This window comes from Physella acuta, unplaced genomic scaffold (genome assembly GCF_028476545.2).
Source record: "Physella acuta isolate Inbredline_101_S28 unplaced genomic scaffold, ASM2847654v3 ptg000521l, whole genome shotgun sequence".
Taxonomy (NCBI): Eukaryota; Metazoa; Mollusca; class Gastropoda; family Physidae; genus Physella; species Physella acuta.
Genome location: NW_026732040.1, coordinates 774,071 through 799,486, shown reverse-complemented (window position 1 = coordinate 799,486; position 25,416 = coordinate 774,071).

Sequence of the window (25,416 nt, the reverse complement as noted above, 5' to 3'; positions counted from 1 at the left end):
AAGGTATCCAGAAATAATTTTTATTCAGAAAAAGTCAAAATATGGCGAACGCGTTTTCTAACAAAATACATAAAGAAAGATTATTATAATAAAGTTAATGTTTCTAGTCTCTAAGTGAAAATAGGATGTAATTTGCATTTTAAATACATCTAGTGTTAGTAGAAAGTTTTGATTACTTAGTAACTGTATACGTATTTTTGAAAAGTTATAAATTATTTTTTTAGTATTTTCTTTTTTCTGATTTTGAACTTTTATTTGTTTAATATATTTGATGTGGTTATTTCCCTTGCAATTAAACATTTTTCTTTTGTAACAACAGGAAAGTGATAATATATTCGGTATTAGACCGCGTTTCTTAAATTAAACTCATCATAGTATGTCCAGTTACTATTAGACTTTCTTTTTAGGAGGGGGGAGGGGGGTGAGATCTTCCCAGAAGAGATGCCTGAAAGGAGCTTCGTGTGTATCGCCTTTGACAATTCATCGAATATGAGGCTAACGGTGATGTGTTAGTTGTTACGTTGAGAGTTTGACATTAGAAGTTATAGAAATCTGAAAAAGCTTTGTTATGATTATCATGATAAAAAAATGGTTGAATAATATTTTTAAATGTACAAAGTAAGCTCCTACATGTTTTTATTGTATTGTGTTAAATAAATAAAAACAATGTGACACGCTATCAAAAGCCTTTTCCTGATCACGTGTCAGTAAAAAGAGCAGCCTTGTAAAATTTGGACGTCAGCCTGTCAGGACCAGGAGATGTACTGTCTTTTAAAATTCCTGTTTAGATTAAATATTGTTTCGGATCCATGGTCTTCACAGAACAGTGGACGTCACGTGATGTTTTGTGTCGCTATCTTATCACAAGGACTACGTTCATTCGTATTTACTGTCTTGATATAAAACCAACATTTCAGGCTACAGCCCCGTTAACCAGGTTCACAATACGCCCCCACTCCATCGCTTCCTATCATAAATATAATCAAATGTAAACAATGAGCGCGTAGACTATGTAGTAACTAGCAGAATTATTTTTTTTAAGTTGGAGCAGCGGATCGCTTAAAATAAATAAACCTGTGACTGGTGACCTATGTGTGTCATGGTGCGTGACACGTTTTAGCTACACTTGGCTGAACTACAACTCAAGCTACATATTGTTTGATTGCTATAAAGGTTACTCTATGTATATTTAAAGAAATAAGACATGTAAAAAGAAATATAATATTACATCTTTTGCATCAGGCCAGATATTAAAATAAATAAACACGAAAACCATTTAAACATGTAAATTGAACCCAAGTTGCAATTTTCACAACACCTCGCTAGATCCGCCTCTGTGATACCCTCTTAAATGTGACCTGTGCTTGTGACAGATACAATTGAACCAAGCGTGAATATTGTCAAAGATATTCGAAAGGCCCATTAAATAATTATAAAAGCATGCGTGATGTAATTAATATTAATATGGCTATAAAATCGTGATTGCTTGGGTGTTTTTACTTTAAAAAGAGTGGATGTATTTGACGTTTTGGTATTTTCGGTAATTAAAGACAATTTAAAAAACAAGCACATGCAATTCGTTTTTCATGTGGTAATGGCGACATAAACAATGACATCCTGCTATTAGATAGGCTTACATTTTATTATACAAAATACATTATGTTGTTTAAAAACTGAATCTGCAAGTTATGTAAACAAATAACTATCGATCACAGAGTCTCTGGCAGATGAGGCATGTTAGCTGGGGTCAGCCACTCTTCTAGGAGAGACAAGTCCAAAATAAAACAAATGCTGCCTTGTAGTTTTTTCTTGGTTGCACAAAGTCTATGGAAGCAAATCCAAAATAGAAAAAGGAAAATAGGGTGAAATCGGAGTCAATAGCCTCATTGTCACATAACCAGTTGACACGTATACTTGTGTTGGAGATGATCCCTTCCAACACTAAAACGAAGAACGCAGAAGAAGAAGATCATGAAGTTCCTTTACAGCCAATCAATGTTTGTCTTACAAAAGTGAAACATCCGGTTATAACTTAGGTTTCATGAAAATAAATAGATATGTAACCTTAAAATAAAATAAAAATTTTTCTCAAGTTGTATGGATTTGCTGTTATAAAATTGATTCTAAAAATATTAAACTTCTATATTATTTTTGGCATGATTTTTTATTTTGTATTATTTTTGTTTTACTGCCTCTATGAAGTCAAAAAAAAACATTATTCATGTCAACAATATAATAAAACGATTCTCGTCAACTGGGTGGCCTCCATTTGTGCTAGAAGTTAGTCTACGGTAGGATAGTGTGCAGTGGCGTAGCCAGGATCGTCTCAAGGGGGGGGTTCCAATTTTTACCCGGGGACAAACTTTCGATTTGCACCCCCCCCCTCAAACTTTCGATTTGCACCCCCCCCCTCAAACTTTCGATTTGCACCCCCCCCTCAAACTTTCGATTTGCACCCCCCCCCCTCATACTTTTTATATATACCGAGGGGTCTATGGGGGGGGGTTATGACCCCCCCTAACCCCCCCCTGCCTACGCCACTGATAGTGTGAGTACTGTAGGATAGTTTGTAGAAGTTAAATGCCACTATTGTAGATACTGTATTCTCTTTGATAGATATATGTGATCATTGATGTTAAAAATAATAATCCTCTATCACGATATGAATGAACTATGTGACATAGTAGAAAATCTGGGCAGTTGAAGTGAAGGGTGAGCGACTACTCTATATGTTGTTTCCGTGATTTCGCTCTTTGATTTAAACAACCTTAGTTTTATTTTAATACATTAAAATCAACAACAACAGAAAGCAACATTATTTACTCTCAAGTGCAATATTACTCCGAAATCAGACACGCTGACTTTATTGAAGTTTCAATTTATAAATAATGTTTACTCATGTTATTAGAGCCAGAAGTTGACAAAGCCAACAGTAAAATATTGCATCAAATCTATAAATGGGACAATGATTTGATAAAGAAATAAATTTAGAAGCCTTCTTGTTCAACCCAAACTACAACAACCCGCTACAACCCTTTCTCAGAGGTCACATCATCGTGGCCCATAGGTTGAGATTTATACTGCCTTTGGCCACCCGTGTTGTGGCCCAATGTGTTTGGGCCATCATGTCGAGTCAGACATGTCAAGTGGCCAGTGAACAAAACTAGTATCTTTAAAATGTTGAAAGTCAATACAAGCGATATGCTAATCTTTAGTCATTGATTAAAACAGACGGTTCTAGCAGTGTTTTCTCTAATATCAGCTCAATCCTTCTAGAAGTCATCCTCCCCAACAATTTGTGAGTTTTCAATTTTAGTTGAATGCAGTTTGGAACTTCAATTAAAACGTGCGTGTGTGTGTGTTTTTTTTGTTTGCTTTGATGCGATCCACCCACCCCCTCCTCCAAGCGTGTAACACTACAATGTCTGGTAATATTTAATTTGACAATATGATGCTTGTTTGTGAACTTTATTTAATTAAAAATTTTGCACGAAAATTTGGGAAAAGTAAAACAAAACATTTTTATATAAATCACAATGTCCTACAGTAATATCCAGTTTTTCAACCTTTATCCTATATATCGTTTTCACTCAAAGTAACCATTTCCTTATTATTTTTTTAAGTTAAATGCTCTTTAAGTAAGAATAAAACGATGCATAACTGCAAGAAAATCCCTTTATTAAATATATATCTCTTACAGAAGGGACACAATTTTATAATTCAAGGGAAATAACTTAACAAAATAGCTCAAACAAATACGAATTGAACAACTCATAACAAAATGCACCATGTCTATTACTGTTTTACTTATATAATGTATGCAAATATTCAAAAGGCAAAAAAATGTGTTCTAGTTTTGGTAAAAAATAAAATACAACTTGTACCATATTTTTCACAAATAATTCATAAACATTAGCTTTATTTTAATAATATTTATTTAAGTAGTGTTAAAATTTTTTTAAACACGATTAAGATGGTTTCTCGTTTCTTTATTTCTGGATCCCTAACGTTAGGGACAAATAAAAAATAAATAAATAAATAAATAAAAAATATACGGCATCGTTAGCTTTGGTTTGGAAAACATACCGCTAAACATTATATTTGTTTTATTAAGCATGATCAAAAATATTTAAATAATTGAGTACACTTGGGTATTATATCGACTTCAGCATTTTTCTGACATTATCTTAAAGAAACGGTCTGTCTCGTGTCTTTCTTCTTTATGAATTTTACAACAGCCTATTTGCGGTAATGAACAAGAAACTAAGTTTGACAGTAACCTTTAATGAGTCAAAAGAGTCCAGCTTTGCATTAGTGCCCAATGTTTGTGTGTGTGTGTGTGTGTGAGAGTGTGTGCGTGTGTATGTGTGTGTGTGTATGTGTGTGTGTGTGTGTGTGTGTGTGTGTGTGTTTAAACAGGATGACTTCCGTACGTGCCACCGTGACATACATGTCTGTTAGATCAAATTCTCATTAGAACGAGACATCAAAAAAAAAAAAAAATTGCAGCGAAACGAATTAACAGCTGTGAATACAAATCTTAAAAATGCAAAAACACAATACAAAATTTTATTTTTATTTATTTGTTTTAAATTTATAGCATTTAAGGTACTTCGGTATAGACAACAAATATGTTGTTGGACAATCGGTAATGGAAGGAAAGTACAGTTTTGTGTTATCAAATTCCAGTTGTTTGATTGGACTGTAAGCGGGATGGGTGCATGCGTATTTCCTTCACCTTAATAAAACAAACTACAAGATAAAAAAAAATTAAAATAGATGAATGAACCGCATACAGCATGCGATATGTGGGTTTTTTTTCGAACATGTTTAATAATTTTGTTGAGTATTAATTATTTTAATCATTTCATTTACTAGAAAGTAGACAAATTCAACTTTTATTCACATTGTTCTCCACAGATTGAAGCTATGACGCAACATCACTTTTTCTATTGATTTTAAATTTTAATTTTTGACCTCTTAAAAAGGGTACAACAACTACTGAAAAATTAGCAAATATTATCTTGGAAGGGTTATTGACGGCTGATGGTAATAAATTAGGTGTGCGATAAAGCTCAATGATGTTAATCCTAAAAAAAAAATATCCGAGATGAGGCTCCATAGCTTGAGACAGCAACTCATTTGAGAGAGAAAACTCCAAAACTCAAACAACTGATGGTAGCACGTCAACAGAATGTAATGGTCATGGTGTCAGTATAGAACAGTGTTTTATTCAGGCAACACTCCGGGTAATGATGGCATCTATGTTTACAAAATTAATACCTGTGTAGTAATCGAAAAATTAAGGAACTAGAAAAAAAGGTTATGATATCAATGTGTATATTTCATTTATTTTTATTAAATAATCATTGTTTTATTATTTCTATTGTTAACTATGTAAAAATGAAAAACCCATTTAAAAAAAAAGGTCATTATTTATAGCTATTAATACACTTTTAAATATTTTTTGTCTCAGATGGTTCTTTATTCTTTTTAAAATAAATGTATCATATATTTTTGTAAAGAAGAAATAACTATGAAAATAATTTTTATTATAACACACAAATAATGTGATACGAAGAAGAAAATTGATGTAACAAAAGTGATGCAGATGTTTGAATTATTGCGTTCTTGTGTGTACATTTTGATAGCTGTGTGTGGGGTTTTTTTTTATCCTTTAATTCCGTCGCCCATGAACCTCCGCGTGTATAAGATTTCAAGTTATCTTGTTTGTATAACTTTGCTGTGTCAATTCTGGTAGTACAAAAACAAGAAAGCGAACATTTATAAACTAAACAGATACACGAGTCTGTACACCTCCAGTTTAGATGGACACGCTGGTTTAGAAGGGCACGTAGAGACAACAGTTTAAAAAGTTGGATTCAAATGTTTTAAATATATGTATTGTGTTGTTACTATACAGCTGAATACAAGTGATTATATACATGAACGGTAGCGACCCAATAGTTCCCAACTGAGTTCATACTGCAATACTATACTAACAATCATTTATATTAAATTTTGTCTTTATTTGGAAGGGATCCAGAAATAACTTATCAAGAAACAGAGGGAGTTGTTCGTCAAGCACATTTTAACTATACTTTAGCAACGATTCTTAAATTAAAGTTATGGTTTCTCTGTCTAATTAAGATACAAGTTGTTTTTGTAAAGAAAAGATCTAAAACTAGTACACTTACGACTACTGTAGTATTGCGATTCTTAACAATGTAAGACTCTATTAACTATGGTACATTTTTATTTTTATTTTTGAATCGTATTTGTTTTATTTATTTTCTTAAGTTATTTCCCTTGCACGTCAACAATATTTTTAACAACACGAGAGTGATAGAGCATTCGATCTTAATTAACCGCGGCTTATTATTGTGTTATTTGTTATGTTTAGAGTTTCATTTGAGATGGCTTTGTTATGATTATCATGATCACACAGTTAAACAAACCATTAGGTCAACTTCAGCATGAGTGGGCAAAAAGCTGCTAGTTAGTGCCCCGCCCTCCTTCTTGGAGAAAAAAAAAACAGCACGCATGCAGTAGCGAATTCAGAGTTAGATGGCGTTATGACAGATCTCATAATGACTTGTGTTATGTCTCACATACTTTTGCAGCGTAAAGTTTCTTACTGCTAGCATAGACATTGGAGTGTAAAGAGCATCCAACGGCATCCATACTAATATCTCGTGGGCTGACTGTTAGTATTAGGAGCTATTTTACAGTACTCAAAAAAATCTAAAATGTTCACTAACACACTCGCATACAGAGAGGAAGACAAAGACGGCTCCATAGACTTTTTAGTTTATTTTTTTATTCAGTTCCCAAAATCTGTACGATAGAAAAGCATTACAAATTATTTAAATCTACCCCCCCCCCCCCGAACGAAATGGAATTTATATAGAAAATATATACTTTCAACAGTGTCACAACAGATAGGACACAATTAAATAAAGTTTATTTCCTCTTTGGCGCTTATAAAATTGTTTAGGTGTGACTATCACAATACTATTTATTATTTTTAAATTGCTATAACAATTAGTGTCATACTCTAAAAGTAACAACTAACACATCCCCGCTATCCTCGTAGTCGTTGTATTTCTACTCAGGTAGAAAGTATGACATACCATGAGTAATGAATAGTTTAATTTTTTTAAAGCGCTATCCAAGGCCGAATTTATTATCACCCTCATGTGGTAAATAAAAACCGGGAATGATCTCACCTAAACTTTCATATGCGTATATAACTCTAAGGGAGATGGCACATCACGATATAGACATGATTTTTATCCATTTTAATTACTTAAACTTTTAAAATAGAATAAAATCTCGTAAAAAAAGAATAGCACATCGAGTGAACGGAAAAAAATGTGTATAATAGTGCGGATCTACACATTTCATATAATACCTATATGTGAAATTTCATCAACCTAGCTGTAACGGTAGTCAAGTTATCGTGACACAGAAGCACAACCACTCGCACGCACGCACACACACACACACAAACACACATACACACACACATTGGGCAAGAATGCAAAACTGGGCTCTTTTGACTCATTAAAGTCAATCGTCAAACTTAGTTGTAATATTCATAAAGACAAGAAAGACAAGAGCAAATACCGTTTCTAAAAGATAATGTCAGCAAAAATGCTAAAGTCACTAAATACCCAAAAACCACAAGTGTACTCTTTGTATTAATATTTTTGATCATGTTTAATAAAATAAATATAATGTTTAGTGGTATGTTTTCCACACCAAACCTAACGACGCCGTTTATTTTATTTTAATTTGTCCCTTGCGTAAGGGATCCAAAATATACAACAAAAGAGAAACATGGCAACGTGATTAAACAAGTTGTAACACTACTTAAATAATAATTCTTAAAATTAAGCTAATGTTTATTAATTATAAGTAAAAATATCGTACACAATGTATGTTATTTTATCCATAACTTGTACACTATTTTTTCGTACAGAATAATTGCATAGATTTTATAAGTTAAGCAGTAATAAACATCGTGCATTTTGTTATGAGTTGTTCGATTCGTATTTGTTTGAGCTATTTTGTTAAGCTACTCCCCTTGTATTTAAAAATTGTGTCCCTTCTGTATGGGGTACAGAATTAATATTAAATATGGGATTTTCGTGTAGTTATTTTTTAATAAAGTAAATGTTTATTTTGAGTGAAAACGATATATAAGATAAAGGTTGAAAAAAATCGATACTACTGCACGACAGTATGTATATAAAATTATGTAAATTAAAATGTTGAAACATAAAAAAATAACATCGTATTATATTACTACTTTTCCAATGAAATTTGTACTACGTTTTAATTAGCTACGAACTTTCTTTAATTATATCAATTTTGTATACGATTAATTTGCTTTTCCCAAATTTTCTAACAATTTTTTAATTAAATAAAGTTCACAAACAAATATCTAATTGTCAAATTAAATAAAACCAGACATTGTAGTGTTACACGCTTGGAGGAGGGGGTGGGTGGATCGCATCAAAGCAAAAAACAAAAAATATATATACACACGTACATTTTAATTGAAGTTCCAAAATGCATTCAACTAAAATTTAAAACTCACGAATTGTTGGGGAGGATGACTTCTAGAAGGATTGAGCTGATATTAGAGTAAACATTGCTAGAACCTTCTGTGTTAATCACTGACTAAAGATTAACACATCGCTATTATTGACTTTCAACATTTTAAAGATATTAGTTTTGTTCACTGGCCACTTGACATGTCTGACTCGACATGATGGCCCAAACACATTGGACCACAACACGGGTGGCCTAAGGCAGTATAGATCTCAACCTATGGGCCACGATGATGTGACCCCCGACAACGGGTTGTAGCAGGTTGTTGTAGTTTGGGTTGAACATTACCAGGAGGCTCCTAAATTTATTTCTTTATCAAATCAGTGTCGCTAAATAACCTGGCGCCACACTGCGCCTAGCATAATTCAGGTACCCAACAGACATAGCTGAGTAGGCTCATTTCCTTTCTACCGAGTCACACGCGGAATCCGAACACGAAATGTTTCTCTTATCAATTCGGCTAGACCAGGCCGTCTAATAACCGGAAGTGTAACAACTCTATTTCCGATTTCATAAAAACCTTAAAAATGTTACAATTTTTTTTATCCCATTTAAAATATTAGTATATAGCAGTATAGTTACAAAAAAAAACCGTTTGGTATCTGTATATTCTAGAAAATCGAGCGGGTTTTTTTTCACCTTTACGTAAAATGTCTATTGCACTGAAAGTGTCACCTACACTTACTGTTAAGTATGAGACAGTTCAGGGGAGCTAACATTTATTTATTTTCATTTATTTTATTTTATTTTAAGCGATTTTATTTCAAATAAATAAATGTTAAATTTACTTTTTTTAAAATTCACTATTATTAGGATATTTGAAGGCACGGATGATTGAAGAAACCAATTTCTGATAGTAGACTCTACTAAAATAGATGTGTTAGCTTGAAAGTAGGCCTACTTAGAATTTCTTCCAGGCATCTCTTCGGGAAGGCGAAGCCCCCCCCCCCCCCCTCAAAGAAAGTCTACCGCACCCCGAACGAAATGTAATTTATATAGATTATATATACTTTGTAAAACATCTGATATACAACCCCCCAACCTAGCAATTTTAGTCCACCCCCTAAAATTTTAAAGGCGACCCCCCCCCCATATTTTATTCCCCCCTGTGGCATTTCAATTATTATGTTGTCACTGTGTTGGGTTGGGATAAGGGTTGGGTACATTCGTATGTTATATTCTGTCATATTTATTATCAAACACAAAGACACATGTCGAGCATGTGGGTTTTCCCTTAGGACAAGTAACACTGGCAGGTGGGGGGTGTGGGGTTTCTTCTCTGGCTGGGTTTCTGCTGAGGTCGACTGGTTTAAGGGTGTAGTTGTTGCTGTCGTGCTGTCTTCTGTGTCGTTAGTTTTGACAGCTTATGGTTGTATTTTTCTGTGGTGGTACTGTCCTCTTTCTTACTCTTGACTGTTGCTGAAGGTGTGCCCATGGTGGTTTGAGTTGTCTCAATGTAGTTCTAATAATATAGACTACGTAAAGTAATTCATGTTAACAGTAACATTAGTTTCTTCACGATATTTTTTTTTTCAGATTTTTCCGTATCTTCAACTAATCAAATAATTGTTTTTAGAAACAATCCACTTTTCGAGAAAACAATATCCACCATTATGTTGATTTTTTCAGAGTTCATTTAAATAGGGAATAAGTAAATATTCCAAAAGATTAACCCTAACCCTAACCCATGACATTCACTCATCATATTACTTGTGTCCCTTTTGTAGGGATCCAGAAATAGCACACATCGGCAGCAGCACATAGGCTAAAGCAAATTTTAACACTAATTAAATAAAAATTCTTAAAATAAAGCTATTGTATCAAAGTTCTATGTGAAAATATGGCATTAGTTGTATTTTCTTTGTATCTATAACTAGTACACAAATGTTTGCCTACTGAACAACTGCATACATTTTATAAGTAAAACAGTAATAGAGATTGTGTATTTTGTTGTGACTTGTTCGATTTGTATTTGTTTGAGCTGTTATGTACAGTTATTTCCCTTGCATTTAAAAATTGTGTCCTTTCTGTAAGGCAGGGGTCTCCAAACTTTTCAGCCCGAGGGCCGCATTAAACGTCAAATATCAGTTCAAGGGCCATAATATAATTTATATAGATATATATATACACATTTAAAATGCCACCCCTCCCCCCCCCCCCCCAGAAGAAAGCGTCTAAAAGAAACACTGCCGTGGTCCGAAAACACACCCGATGTCCAAGTTTGTTCTCCTTGGACAAACACACAAAACCCACCCGCCATTTTTTGAACTTGTCCCTAAGGAATTCATTAGCTTGCAATTCAATGACCTCCATCTGCAGTACACATGGGCAACTGGTTACATTTGCTTCAAATGGGTTTGAAACAGTCTCACTTCTTCTGCCTTTGAATGCTAGTCAGAAAACTGCTACTGAAACTGCAGCTGGAAGTCTTTGATGATCTCGCATGCAAATGATGTGGGGAAGTCAGTGGTTGCTTCAGCCATGAAGACCTTGCACGGCTGAAAATGCGTCAAGTTGTTGCCCTGTACTTGTTCCAAAAACATGGAACAACTGTCTAGGGACTCATCCATTGCAATTGAAAAATTGCGAAACTTGTTAGCAGTTTTCAATATTTGAGTCACAATGTTTTCATCAATGTCTGCAACACGGAGGGCAATGGTATTTGCACTCAAAGCTATATTATTAAATTGTTTTACATTTTCTGGGAAAAGTTCCTCAGCCACCTCTAACAAACATTTTTTTCGGTGAACAAAAAGACCTCCGCGGGCCGGATGAGAGGACCTCGCGGGCCGCATCCGGCCCGCTGGCCGTAGTTTGGAGACCCCTGCGTAAGGGATACATAATTAATATTAAACAAAGGACTTGTCGTGAAGTTATGCATCGTTTTTCTAACTTAAAGAACTTTTTTAGATAAAGTAAATGGTTATTTTGAGTGAAAACAATATAAAATAAAAAGGTTAAAAACAAATTGATATTGCTGTACGATATTACTGTATGTGATATATATCTTCTTCTTCATTCTTAATTTTTAGTGTTGGGAGGAATCGAGCTTTATCTGCCAGGGGGTTTGAACTCGAGTCTTTTTATTTTCGAATTTTACCAACCATGATCCGACCCGACCCGACCACGCCTCCCCCTGCGATTATATAAAATTATGTAAATTAAAATTGTGAAACATGAAAAACCACATCGTATTAAATTACTACTTTTCAAAAGATGTCTAAACTGTGTTTTAGTTAGTATCCTCCCTTTTTGAAGATCAATGGTTTTATATTTAAATAATAACACCAGGTATAATTTACTTTAACCAAATTTTTCTTGCAATTTTGAAAAAAATATACAATTCACAAACAAATATTTTATTGTCTTCGGGATAATGGGGGTTTCAAATTAAATTTGTAGCGTTACACGTTTGAATGTGGGGGTGAGGTGGGTCGCACTAAAACAAAAGAATTAAAAAAAAAACATATACACACACAGACACATCTATTTTAGTTGAAATTCAAAAATGTATTCAACTAAAAGTAAAAAGTCCCGAAATGGGGGGAGGAGGTAGACGTGCTCTATTTACATGTGTAAACATTGCTTACGTGATAGATGTCCATTGAGGGAGAAACACAACGGGCACTAGGTTAATAAATTGGCTCTAAACCGAAACCTACATAACCTAAATAACCTTTTTAATTTCATATTTAACCCTGTGTCAGCTATTTAGTTATTTTTTTATTACCTTTTCAGTAATTTTTTTTGTGAATTCGGCACTGCCAACGCTACAAGTTAAAATATTTTGCTTTAAAAACCTATCAGTAGCTCTTGAAGGACGATTATACCCACCCTCCCATTCCCTTGTAGTGAGAATTCAACCCACAATCCCTGATGTTCAAGAAAGCGCTGTTAAAAAGTTAATTCTTTTTAATAAAACACCTGATTCGATGATTAACGCAGTAATCGATTGTAATTAATTGGCAGCCCAGATTGTGATGGTAGATTGTGGAGGAGTACGTGAGGTTAACGGATGAAGTTATAGAAATCACGAGAAGGAAAAAACGATATACATAGGACCTAAAAGCTAAAGTACGTAATACATACTTTGCATATAAAACATATATATATATATATATATATATATATATATATATATATATATATATATATATATATATATATATATAAAGCAATGTATGTGTGTGTGTTTGTCCTTTATGCATTACTACACCTCTCATCACATCGCCGCGAAACTTTGGGAAGTTGTTGAGAATATTCCTGGGGAGGTTTCTGCGAAAAAAAAATTTCAAATTCGCAGGGGTGGCGCCCCGGCAGGGCGCGATTTGTTTTTCTCTATATACGGTATATAAAAATAAAAGTCTATTTTGGTTTGGCATCGTTCATCCGATAGGCATGAAACTTTGGGGAGTAGATTAGAACACTCTAGTGAAGGGTTCTCTACAAAAATCATTTTTAATATCGCAAGGGCGGCGCCACGGGAGGGTGCGATTTTTCTCTATATACGGTATATAAAAATAATAAAAGTGAATTGCAGTGACACCGTTCATCTGATAGGCATGAAACTTTGGGAAGTTCATTATAAAACTCTAGGGAAGGGTTCTGTAAAAAAAGTCATTTTTAATTTCGCAAGGGCGGCGCCACGGGAGGGTGCAATTTTTCTCTATATACGGTATATAAAAATAATAAAAGTGAATCGCAGTGACACCGTTTATCCGATAGGCATGAAACTTTGGGGAGTTCATTATAAAACTCTAGGAAAGGGTTCTGTAAAAAATCATCTTTAATTTCGCAAGGGCGGCGCCACGGGAGGGTGCGATTTTTCTCTATATACGGTATATAAAAATAAAAGTCGATTTTAGTGTGACACCGTTATCCGATAGCCATGAGACTTTGGGGGAGATAATTAGAACAATTCAAAGAAGGGTTCGGTAAAAAAAAATCCTTTTTAAATTTCGCAAGGGCGGCGCCACGGGAGGCTGCGATTTTTTCTCTATATACGGTTTATAAATATAAAAGTCTATTTCGGTTTCACACCGTTCATCCGTGTACCATGAAACTTTGGGGAGATGTTTACATCACTCAATAGTAGGGTTCTGCAAAAAAAAAATATTGTTTAATATTGCAACGGCGGCGCCCTCCGGGGGGGGGGAGCGATTTTTTTTCTCTATACACGGTATATAAAAAATAAAACTCGGATGCGGTTCATCCGAGTGCCATGAAACTTTAGGGAGTAGATGAGAATACTCCCGAGAAAATTTCTGCGAAAAAGAAAACTAACGTTTCTTATGGGCGGCGCCATATGAGGTACAACTTTCGTCAATACACAGTTTGGCGTCCAGAGTTTAAGAGCGACTATGTTGGCACTTAGCATCCGTTAATCGAGCGTCCCGCATTGCGAGAAAGGGGTACTATAATATTCAGCGGTAAAACTACAACACGCTTCTAAAAATAACTTTGTAACGCGAGGAAATCCTTCAGTGTAGTTTCGTCACCTTGCCAAAGATGAAAAAATAACTTTTTGAATATGAGGAGCCTACTGTAGAGTTTCGTCACTTTGCGAATGATGCAATAAGCATCTACTATTAAACAAGCTAGTCAGGGGTCGTACGCCGCGCCTATGCGGTAGTCTAATCGTGGAGGTGGGGGCCCTGAGAGCGCCCCTGTGCGTCTCTGACACATGGGCGGTCACCGAAGTGTGTTCTAACATTATTTCGGTGAGTGATTAATGTACACTCAATGTTTACATGCGGTAGTGTAGGTAAACCTGTGCCCCGATATTTATGATTTAAGCGCAGGCATTGTTTACATTTAAATAACTCACTTTTAGAAAAGACGGTCACGCGTCTTAGAACATATAATTGGTTGCTGAAATCCTAATACATTTCGTCAAACTTACTTCTACCCCGCGGTAACGCGCGGGGGACGGGTACGCTAGTATATATATATATATATATATATATATATATATATATATATATATATATATATATATATATATATATATATATATATATATATATACATATATATATATATATATATATATATATATATATATATATATATACAACAAGCAGGGATAGAGAATATTATAGCGATACATTACCAGATGGGACGTACAGAGTTACAGGCAGTTAAAACAGTTGAAGTTGTCGGCTTGTACACTGGTCAGAATATGGAGCTACTGTTTGTTATCTCGTAACGTACGGACATGTATGGCAACATGGGTGAAACATGAACAATACAGACAGGTAACACATAACACGAGGGTTGAACATGAACAATACAGACAGGTAACATATAGCACGAGGGTTGAACATGAACAATACAGACAGGTAACACATAGCACGAGGGTTGAACATGAACAATACAGACAGGTAACACATAGCACGAGGGTTGAACATTTTTAGTTCAATATTCGGTATTTGATTAGGATGAGGTAAATAAAGTTGATTTGTTATTTAAAATAAATAGCTTTAAATATGAAATAATATTTATTCATATATACAAACATAGACATGTTTCGCCAAAATAGAAACATTAGTAATCAAATAATATTATTCTAGGACTATCTCAATCCACTTTAGAAGCTGTTAATTTTTATTTTATTTTTTTCTTTATGGATATCACCGGCTCAGGAGATGTCTCCCATTAGCCAGTCAGGCCTCAACACGTCAAGCTTGGATATCGGTTTGAATAACTTGCATCGGTTCGCTTCTATCCTTTGGTTCTCACATGGCTTATCTTCTATCCCATAGAACGCCGAAAAAAAGTCTGAAAGAAACACTGTCTAATAAGTGATTGAATTATAGCGGCCAAAAGTAGGAAACGGGTTTTAATTATAGAAGTAGTGGCTTACTGTAGTCTATAGGATCTACTAATGCGACCAGTGTTTCTTTCCGAATTTTTTAATTCCCGGATTGGGAGGGGGACACTTACATTTTTCAGTGGATGTAGAGGGGAAGAATGGAGGGTGAGGATAATCGTCTTTCACAAGCTACTGATAGTGTTTGGAAGCAAATTATATTCAATCGCAGCATTGGTAGTGTTGAATTTAAAAAAAAAAATGAATTACTTAAAAAAAAAACACCATAAACTGAAGATTGCACTCAACATTTAATGGTGTTTTCACGTTCCTGGGACCCACAATATTAGAAGAAACAGAACATTAGCGAATCATTGGTACCGCGGCATTTAACACGAATGCTGTTAAAAAATATGTAATAAAACTCTTAGTGTCCTTCTTGTGAATTAAATAAATAAATAAATATAAATATAAATATAAATATATATATATATATATATATATATATATATATATATATATATATATATATATATATATATATATATATATATATATATATATATATATATATATATATATATATATATTCAATTTATGTTTACGTAAAAATTATATATTTTTTTGCATTACTAAAAACATAAATTCATTTATAAGATTAAATTAACAAAATAATGAATTAATGGTCCTCATTCGTGTTTGTACATGTTATTCTATTAATGTTAAATTTATCAACTTTATAAAATCTCTACCATATTATGTGTTTGTTCTATTCAAGTAGGGTAGGTAATGGCTATTGCATCTAGCATTTTAGTAGTATGGATTGAAGCCAAAATAGAATGAAAAGTTAGAAAAACAGAATACTGAAAGATGGATCTGAAACAAATAGAAAAATCATACTTCATTTTAGTAGGTTGTGATTTTTAGACCTAACAATTTTGAAAATAAAAACGCCATGCAATCTTTTTTACAACTTACTCTGGAACAACGATATAGTAGTTTCAGAGTATCGGGTTTGGTGATAAGGTATCGAATAATGATTGGCTGCAGTCTTGTAGCGATAGGTTAAATTTTTGTTGGTTGGGAGTAGAACTTGAAGAGGTGAGATGATATCGTAGTGTTGAAAAGGTGGATAGTTTTGAGTAATCGTGGGTTGTGTATTCATAGTGTATCGAGTTGATCTTATTTCTTAGATTAAAATAGTTTTTTATCATAACCGAGAGATGCGTAATTGTGAGCTGAGAGTTTAGGTCGGTACAATAGGTTAGTCGAATAGAGTTTTTGAGTAATCGTGAGTTCAGTAATTGTGTTTTGAGAATATCGAGTAGCTTACTTACTAAGCATTCAGTCTAAACAACCTTTGTTCAGTTGAGATAGAGAATATTTAAGACAGTGTTTCATTTGTTTACACTGTGTTTATCTGTTGGCATTTTTTTTAAAGCGGCGATTAAGGGGTCATCCATAAATGACGTCACGCTTTTTTGATGATTTTTACCTCCCCCCCCCCCTCCCCTCCGTCACAAGTCGTCACAAAAAGCCAGACCCCCGCCCTAAAATGATGTCACACTTCAGCCTACAACCCCGCTCAAAATTGCAGTTGAATTTTTTTTTTAAAACATCGATATTTTTCATAAATCATGTCTGAACTCTGTCAAATAGAGTATTTTAATCAATTCCTAATACAATTTCTTAAAATAGTTTTCTAAAACGCGAAATAACGTCTAAAATTCGTTTTCTAACATTGCTTTGTTATAATGCAAAAGTGTGACGTCGCACCATCTTAACCTCCCCCCCCCCTCCCACTCATCACACACCGTCACAAAATTACGGACACCCACCCCCTACGAGTGTGACGTCATTTATGGACGACCCCCTAATACAAGTTGGTTTGGACTGGAGAAATAGTATAACTTACCCTATGTAAATAAGAAAAAAACTTGAAAGGGAAATAATCCATTGCAATTGTTTACCACAATAAATAAATATGTAATTAATATAAAACTCTATATAAATAACTAATTTGTTTCATTTTATTATGAACGTTAAATTTCTAATTTAAATTTTGCTTGTTTATTTAAAGTTTTTGTACTATTGTTTTAAATATTGATAACAGTAAACAATAAGAAACACTAGCTTTATTTTAAAATGAATTGTATAAAAGTAATTGTTCCTCATTCACTATGTTGCGTAAGAAATGCCGAAGCTTTTTTCTAGCCCCGAGTTATAAAAGTGGAAAATCAATATATAGCAGCCGTATCGCTGTTAGTCGCTGTATTTCTTCTCGCTCCTAACCAACTCACAATGTCCGGACGTGGTAAAGGCGGTAAAGTCAAGGGAATATCCCCTCAAGTGGAAAAAATTTTGACCTTGGCGAAGGAAAATACAAAAGCAATTGTAAGTACAGAAACTTCACTAATTAAACGCATTACCTTGATCGGAGGACCTATCGGTACTCACTTAAAGAATACCCTAAGACTAGTTATCAAAGGGAAGAAAACATCAAAATTCGATGAAATCATTCTAGAAGACATTATAATGCAAGAACTAGGAATCCCACAGCGCCAGATACAAAAACTGTACAACCTCGGAAAGCCCAATTAATGGTTTGTCACCATTCTGTCGGAGGAACTTTTTAAAAGCCTCCACATGAGGGAGATTGCTAAGAACAGCAGCATCTGCTCGAGCATACTGCTGCTCGATGTAGAGAGAAACGGACAGAGAGGAGTACTGAAATGGGTACCCCCAACATTTACCAAAGAAACAGTTAACACCATCCTTGACAACCTTACCATGCCCAATGAACCCAAAACAGCAGTGCAGATTGGGAAAAGCGATAAGTGGGCCGTGGACTTCTGTCCTATGGTACCCACAGAAGAGCTGCCCCACTACATTGAAGTTGAGGCAGGAGAGGAGAAACACACCTTGTTGCTCCAGCTCGAGGGACGGAGGACGGTGTGTCCTCTGTGCAAAACGACCAGGCACGGGCCAATGGCGTGCAGAAACCAGCACATTAGGGAAAGAGACAACATACACCTGGACAGGGAGGGACAATACATAGTGGACCGAGAAGACGAAGAACTATCGACGACAGATGACGAGACTACGACCCGATGGGAAGCAGACGACCAAGAGGAACAACAGAATGAATGGCACACTGTAAATAGGAAAAAGAAGACAGCATACAGACATCAACGAGCCAAGAACAACAGCAGAATTAACAAAGCAGAACGAACAGACACGATTGAGCAAATAGCTAGCCCAACCACTACATATGCTGGCGTCTTAGCCAACAAACCGGACAGGACAAACAAGAGACCACCAGGGGAATTCATCAGCCCCCAAGCCCCAAATCGACCAAGGCAGGCCATGTATGGGAGACAACATAGATAGCCTCACAATCATCACCCTCAACATCCAAGGCATCAGACATAAAGATAAGTACCTAAGGCAATTAATACACACTTACACACCAGACTTTATAGCAATACAAGAAACTAACTTCAAGGACAAACACACAGCGGACAGATTCACACGTAGCCTAGGACTCACTCAAGCATATCACAGCCTAAGTAAGCTTACAACAGGTAGCGGCACATCCATATTCAACACCTCCAACCATTACAAAGTAAAAGACACGTATAACGACATAAACGGAAAACTGTTAATAGCGACTGTACAAGGACAAACAGGGACACTAGCAATAGTTAACGTACACGGACAGACGGAAAAACGAAACACAAACTATTATAATGACCTAAATAAACTGCTGACAACAAGGTATAAACAACATAAAATCATACTATTAGGGGACTTTAATTGTGTTGAAAGAACGATAGACATATCTGGAACGACGGAAAAGAAAAATAGTCGTATAGAACGAGACAGACCTCAGGTAAAACTGATCCAAAACATTACAACACACTTCAACCTAGTGGACACGTTCAGAACATTATACCCCCACTCACTACAATTCACCCGCGGTAACAAATCACAAGGTAACCTAGCTAGGCTAGACAGGATATATGCCCCACAGGACATGAAAATAAACAGAGTGGAACACCTTACACACACCCTAAAATTTAGCGACCACAGTGCAGTAATAACAACACTAAACAACTTCGAACCAAAACTCAAAAGAAACACACCGTGGAAACTAAATAACTCACTACTCTTGGACGAAAGATACAGATCTAGAATTAAAGACACTATCCAATTTTACATACAATCAGCGCCTAGGATAGATAAAATACAACATTGGGAAGACTTCAAAGCAGATATCAAACAAACAACTATACAAATAGCCAAAAGCATCAGCATAATCAGACAAGATAGGGAAAAAAGAATAGAAGACCAACTAAAAACACTTAAGAAAACAAATGGCAGTAGGGAAGACATCGACACATTAGAAAACCAATTGACAGAAATACAAGAATACAAATACAGAGGAGCACAAATAAGAAGCAAAATAGACAGGATAGGATCAGAAAACCCTACACACCACACACTCATACTAGAACAAAGCATACAAAGATCCAAACAAATCAAACAAATTGTGGACGAAAACAACCAAGAAACGACAGACCCTGAAAAGATACAATCCTTATTTATAGACTATTACGCACGACTTTACAAACGGGAAGCGACACACAACGAGAAACAAGACGAATACCTAAGCTACATCAAACCACTAGACGACAACGACAAAAACATAATAGATACGCCCTTTAACTTAGACGACATCAGGAAAGCCATTCAAAAACTTAACGACAATAAATCCCCCGGACCCGACGGCCTGACAAGTGAATTCTACAAAACTTTCATAGCAGACTTAAGCCCCCTCCTACTAGATACATTCAAAGAAATATATATGCTAGAACAATGTCACGAAAACTTCAATACATCACACATAACACTCATCCATAAACCAAAAACAGACCCTAAACTAACCAAAAATTATAGACCCATATCACTCCTAAATACAGACTACAAAATACTAACCAAAGCACTCGTAGCCAAATTAGAACCACACCTACCAAAACTAATACATACAGACCAACAATGCAGCGTCACAGGCAGAAACATACAGAACCACAACCATCTAATTAGGGACATTATACAATACACACACGAGAAAAACACGCAAGCCTGCATTTTAACATTAGACCAAGAAAAAGCATTTGACAGAGTCTCACATAAATACCTACACAAAGCACTCAAGACATATAATTTAGGCAGTTATTTCAACACTTGGATCAAAATAATTTACACAAATGCAAAAAGCCACCTCCTTATAAACAGTAACATAACCAGACCGTTCAGTATAGACAAATCAGTTAGACAAGGATGCCCCCTATCACCCATATTATATATTTTAACCCTAGAACCTTTATTAGAAAACATCAGACGAGACGCAGACATTAAAGGAATAGACATACCGAACTTGACGAATAAAAAGATATTAGCATATGCCGACGACACCGCCTTTACTTTGCAGACGGAAAACTCAATAAAACTAGTAGTAGGAAAATTCATTGACTATGGACAGGCTAGTGGAACAAAAATTAACTTAGACAAGACAGAAATTATGGGACTAGGACGTTGGAAAAACAGACAAACATATCCACTAAACATGACAGCTAAAAACGAATTACACATATACGGCATAACACACCAGAACAATCCCTCGCTGGAAAATAACAAAAGATGGAAAGAAATTATAAACAAAATTAAGAAAACTATAGACTTCTACAAGTACAGCACGACAACAATTTTTACAAGAGCCGCAATCACAAACAGATACATTATACCCCAAATAACATACATCGCCACAGCCCAAACAGTCCCAAAACCAACAATCAAAGAAATAAACAAGCTCATTAGGAGATATATCTTCCAACACACTATAGGCAACATCAGTCACAACACACTAGTCCAAAGCAAAATACACGGGGGAATAAATCTACACGACATACAAACTAAAATAAACACATTTAGGCTAACACATGTAAACAGAATAATTAGCGAACCACAACACCACCCATTAGCACATTATTACATAGGGATTAATCTAAATAAACATATAAAAATTAACAATAACTCCCCACATTTCATAGGACAAAAATTAAACAACTTCTATACAGAATGTATACAAATCTTTAAAACTAACGAAAACCTTTTAAAAAAGAAATCTCAACAGATTTATAGGAAATTAGTACAGAAGCTTGCCACCCCTCTTTACAATAGAATATCCTGGTGCAGGACATTCGCTTTAACACTTTTAAAAACCTTCATTTCAAAACAATAACACCTAAGGAAAGGGAAATAACATACAGACTGATTTACAACACAACACCACTGAGACACGGACATCAACACAAGACTAACACACCACTAGCGACACGCAAACAAAAATCCCTATGTTATCTATGCAAACAAGACACTCCAGAAACAGAAACACACATCTACCTAGACTGCCCAACCATCCAGACCATGAAGAAAACGTTAGAAACCAAAATAAGAAATAAGAACGAGACCTTCAATGTTGATATAGGAATAACGCTTAACAAAGTACCAAAACAACAAGATCGGACTATACTGGAAAAAAAATTAAGAACAGTAGCAATATACAGACAAATAATTTGGAACTGCAGAAATAGGGCAAAATACAACGAGACAGAGTTTAACAGACAGACTTTGGACTTGATTTTTAACAGACGACTTGACAGGGAAAACACACGAACACACACACTATAAATATGATACCACAGCCGCTAGGTCACGCAACACCGCTCCCAGTACATGGCCCGCCACACCCAACCAACTTCCCCCTCCCCTCACTCAAACCTACCCTTGAATAAATTATTGGTTACTTTACTTATAAATAATCTTTGCAACCCCTCTTTACCCCAACCTCTTAGCAAGAGTAAAAATCTGTTACTTGAAATCTTTGTAACTATACTACCCTTTTACTTTGCCATACATGGAAATCCACCCCACTGATAATGTTTCACTGTAAATGTTTAAGTAAATGTTTAAGTAAAAAGTTGCTAGTTTTACACTCTTATCGTGAGACTGGGAGATTTTATCCCCCCTTGTAGCAGTCATGTCACGCAACATGACGCTATAAATGTAACACCACAGCGTTCATTTCACGCAACAACGCTCCCAGCGCCTGGCCTGCCACAGCCAACCAACCCCCTCCCCCCACCCCCAACCAAACTTCCCAGTGAACGATTTTTGTTTACTCAGCGTAGCAAAAACGATCACGCTATCTAGGTCGCCTTACCCAACCAACCCCCACCCACCACCCACCCCCCCTCACTGACCCACCACCGCTCCCCTCTTATAAATTTGTCCTTTTATGTAAGTCAAATACGTTCAACATATTTGATTTAACGATCATCTCTGTACATTACCTACTCAAATTAATTAATAAGTTTGTTTTGAAGTTTAATTATTTTAAAATTTTGATTAAAATAAAAAAATAAATAAATAAAAAATAAAAAAAATAAAATAAAATAAAATAAAAAAATAAAAATTTAAAAAAAAAAATGAAGACTGTTTGCAGATAATAGGCACAAATGGAAAGTGTGAATGCAAATGACTACCTATTGTACATAATATATCATGTTTTTTGTATACTTCAGACATAACTATGTGTACTTCTCCCCTCTTTTAGGAAGCCTAGACAAACCTTTGAAGCCAATGTCGTTAATATAAAGTTTACTACAACTCATCACTTTTATTTATCATAGACAAATATTGTCCCCTTTTCAACTTTATTATTTAGAAATAGCAACTACCTATTGTACATAACATATCATGTTTTCCTGTATACTTCATATATAACTATTTGTACCCCCCCCCCCCCCCCCTTTAGGAAGCCTAGACCAACCTTCGAAGCAAATTTTGTTAAATATAAAGTTTACCATAACTCAGCACTTTTATTTATTATAGCCAAATATTGCCCCAATTATAACTTTAATTTTCAGAAATAGCAAATTGCTTTTGGCCCAAGAAATAACCCCCCCCCCCCCCTCCAAAAAAAAAATACATATTTTATTCTGTAAATAACATGTAAAAAATTTTGAGAATGAAAGTTTCAGGAATAGTTTATAATGTAAATCTGCACCAGTCTTCTTATGTCGCATGATAAACGTAGTAAAAATCAGCTACTGCCACCACTCATTGGCTGGGCGCGCTGAAAGTAAAATCTACAACACTGAGACGTAAAAAAAAAAAAAAAGAGAAGAAAAGAAAAAAAAAGAAAAAAAAAAAAAAAAAAAAAAAAAAAAAAAAAAAAAAAAGCAATATATAGTTAATGTTTATTAATTGTTCAAACGATAGATAAATAAAAATGTTTATTTATTGTTAAGTGTTGGACTGCTCTTATATATCGCAACCATCCTCTAGATCCTGCTCACACGCTAACGAATAAAACGGCTGCTGGGCATAGTTTGCTGACCAACCTATCACTTCTTATGCCAACGACATTGAAACACATTAGCTCTACTTTGTCTGCCCTATGTGTTTATGGCACGATAGGAAAAAGTTGATGAAAAAAAACTGAACAATGTCTGGTAATAGTTATGTTATAATGTAAACACATTTTTTATTGCTTAAACTTGTATTTAAGTATTACGTCAAATATTACAGAAATCCATATTTTTCACCGAAAACAATTACATTACTTAATATTATTTTTGGTTGCTTCTTGAAAGCACTAGAGTAGCTTATTTTAATTGAATACACTCCACTAAAAGAATAAGACAATATGCTAAACACAACTCATTGATTTTACTTGTCCCCAATAATGGACTAATAATAAGGGTTTTGTTTTTGTAGACGGGTAGAAATCGTGTTAAGGTTTGGTTTATGAATATGATCCGTGTTGACATTAGAAGTTGTTGGTAGTCTTTTTAAAAATGTTATTCATATTTTGAAGACAAAACAATCAAAACAAAAGTATGTGCTTAGGCATATGTTAACAGGACGGGGAGGCCTAGCGGTAGAGAACTAGACTGCTAACCTTAAAGTATCGAGATCGAATCCGGGTCAAAGTCAGTAGAACGTCCTTTAGCCCACACAGCTATGACGTGTACCAAACTCATGGTATGTAAATTAAGTGCTGACCACACCTTCCCTTCATATGCAAAAAAACATGAACTCTACTTCATCTGCCCATGATTACGAGGTGTAAAGAGGATTATTTCCTTTTTTTTTACTTTATACATCCAACTTACATACAAACATGTAGAGAAGTTTTTCTAAATTATGTTTACTAAATTTAACTAAGTGGGCTAATTTACAATATATTTTACTTTAAGAAAATTAATTTGCATCTGGATATTTATAGATCTTAGTTTGTCAACATTACATTAGAAAAATGTGGGAAGAGTAGGCCTATATTATACTTTATTTTTATATTTTTATTTCAAAAGGGCGAATAACTAAATGTTTTAAATCGCACAAATACGATTCGATACGTAGACAACACAATACGTTGTGTTGTTTTATTTATATTTTACCATTCTAATTTCATAAGTTAATAGAAATCACAAAATCACAAAATCTTGAGTGTGATTCTTTAGATGAGGTGGATGAGTCAATGCTAAATGAGGTGTCCACAGCCTAGCGTCAGAATTCCTAAGTCATGGACAAATACCTACACGACAGGTGGTAAGACACCTCTGTCGCATCTAGGTGCTGCGAGAAGGGGTACAACACAACCTATCAAGGTACGTCACACGTCTGTCACATTTGGCGTCGTCGGCAGGATGGAAACGAGAAACACACACAAACAACCACGAATCATAAATCAATCACACCCTCGGTTACACATATAAACACATTGGTATAAAGCAGGCGCCGGGATACAATCTATATATATATATATAATTCTCTTCTTGGAGACGTTAGAAAACAAGCTGCAAGCGCGCCTTGCAGTCCCCTCTCTTCCTCTCTATCACTACCGCCACCACCCCCCA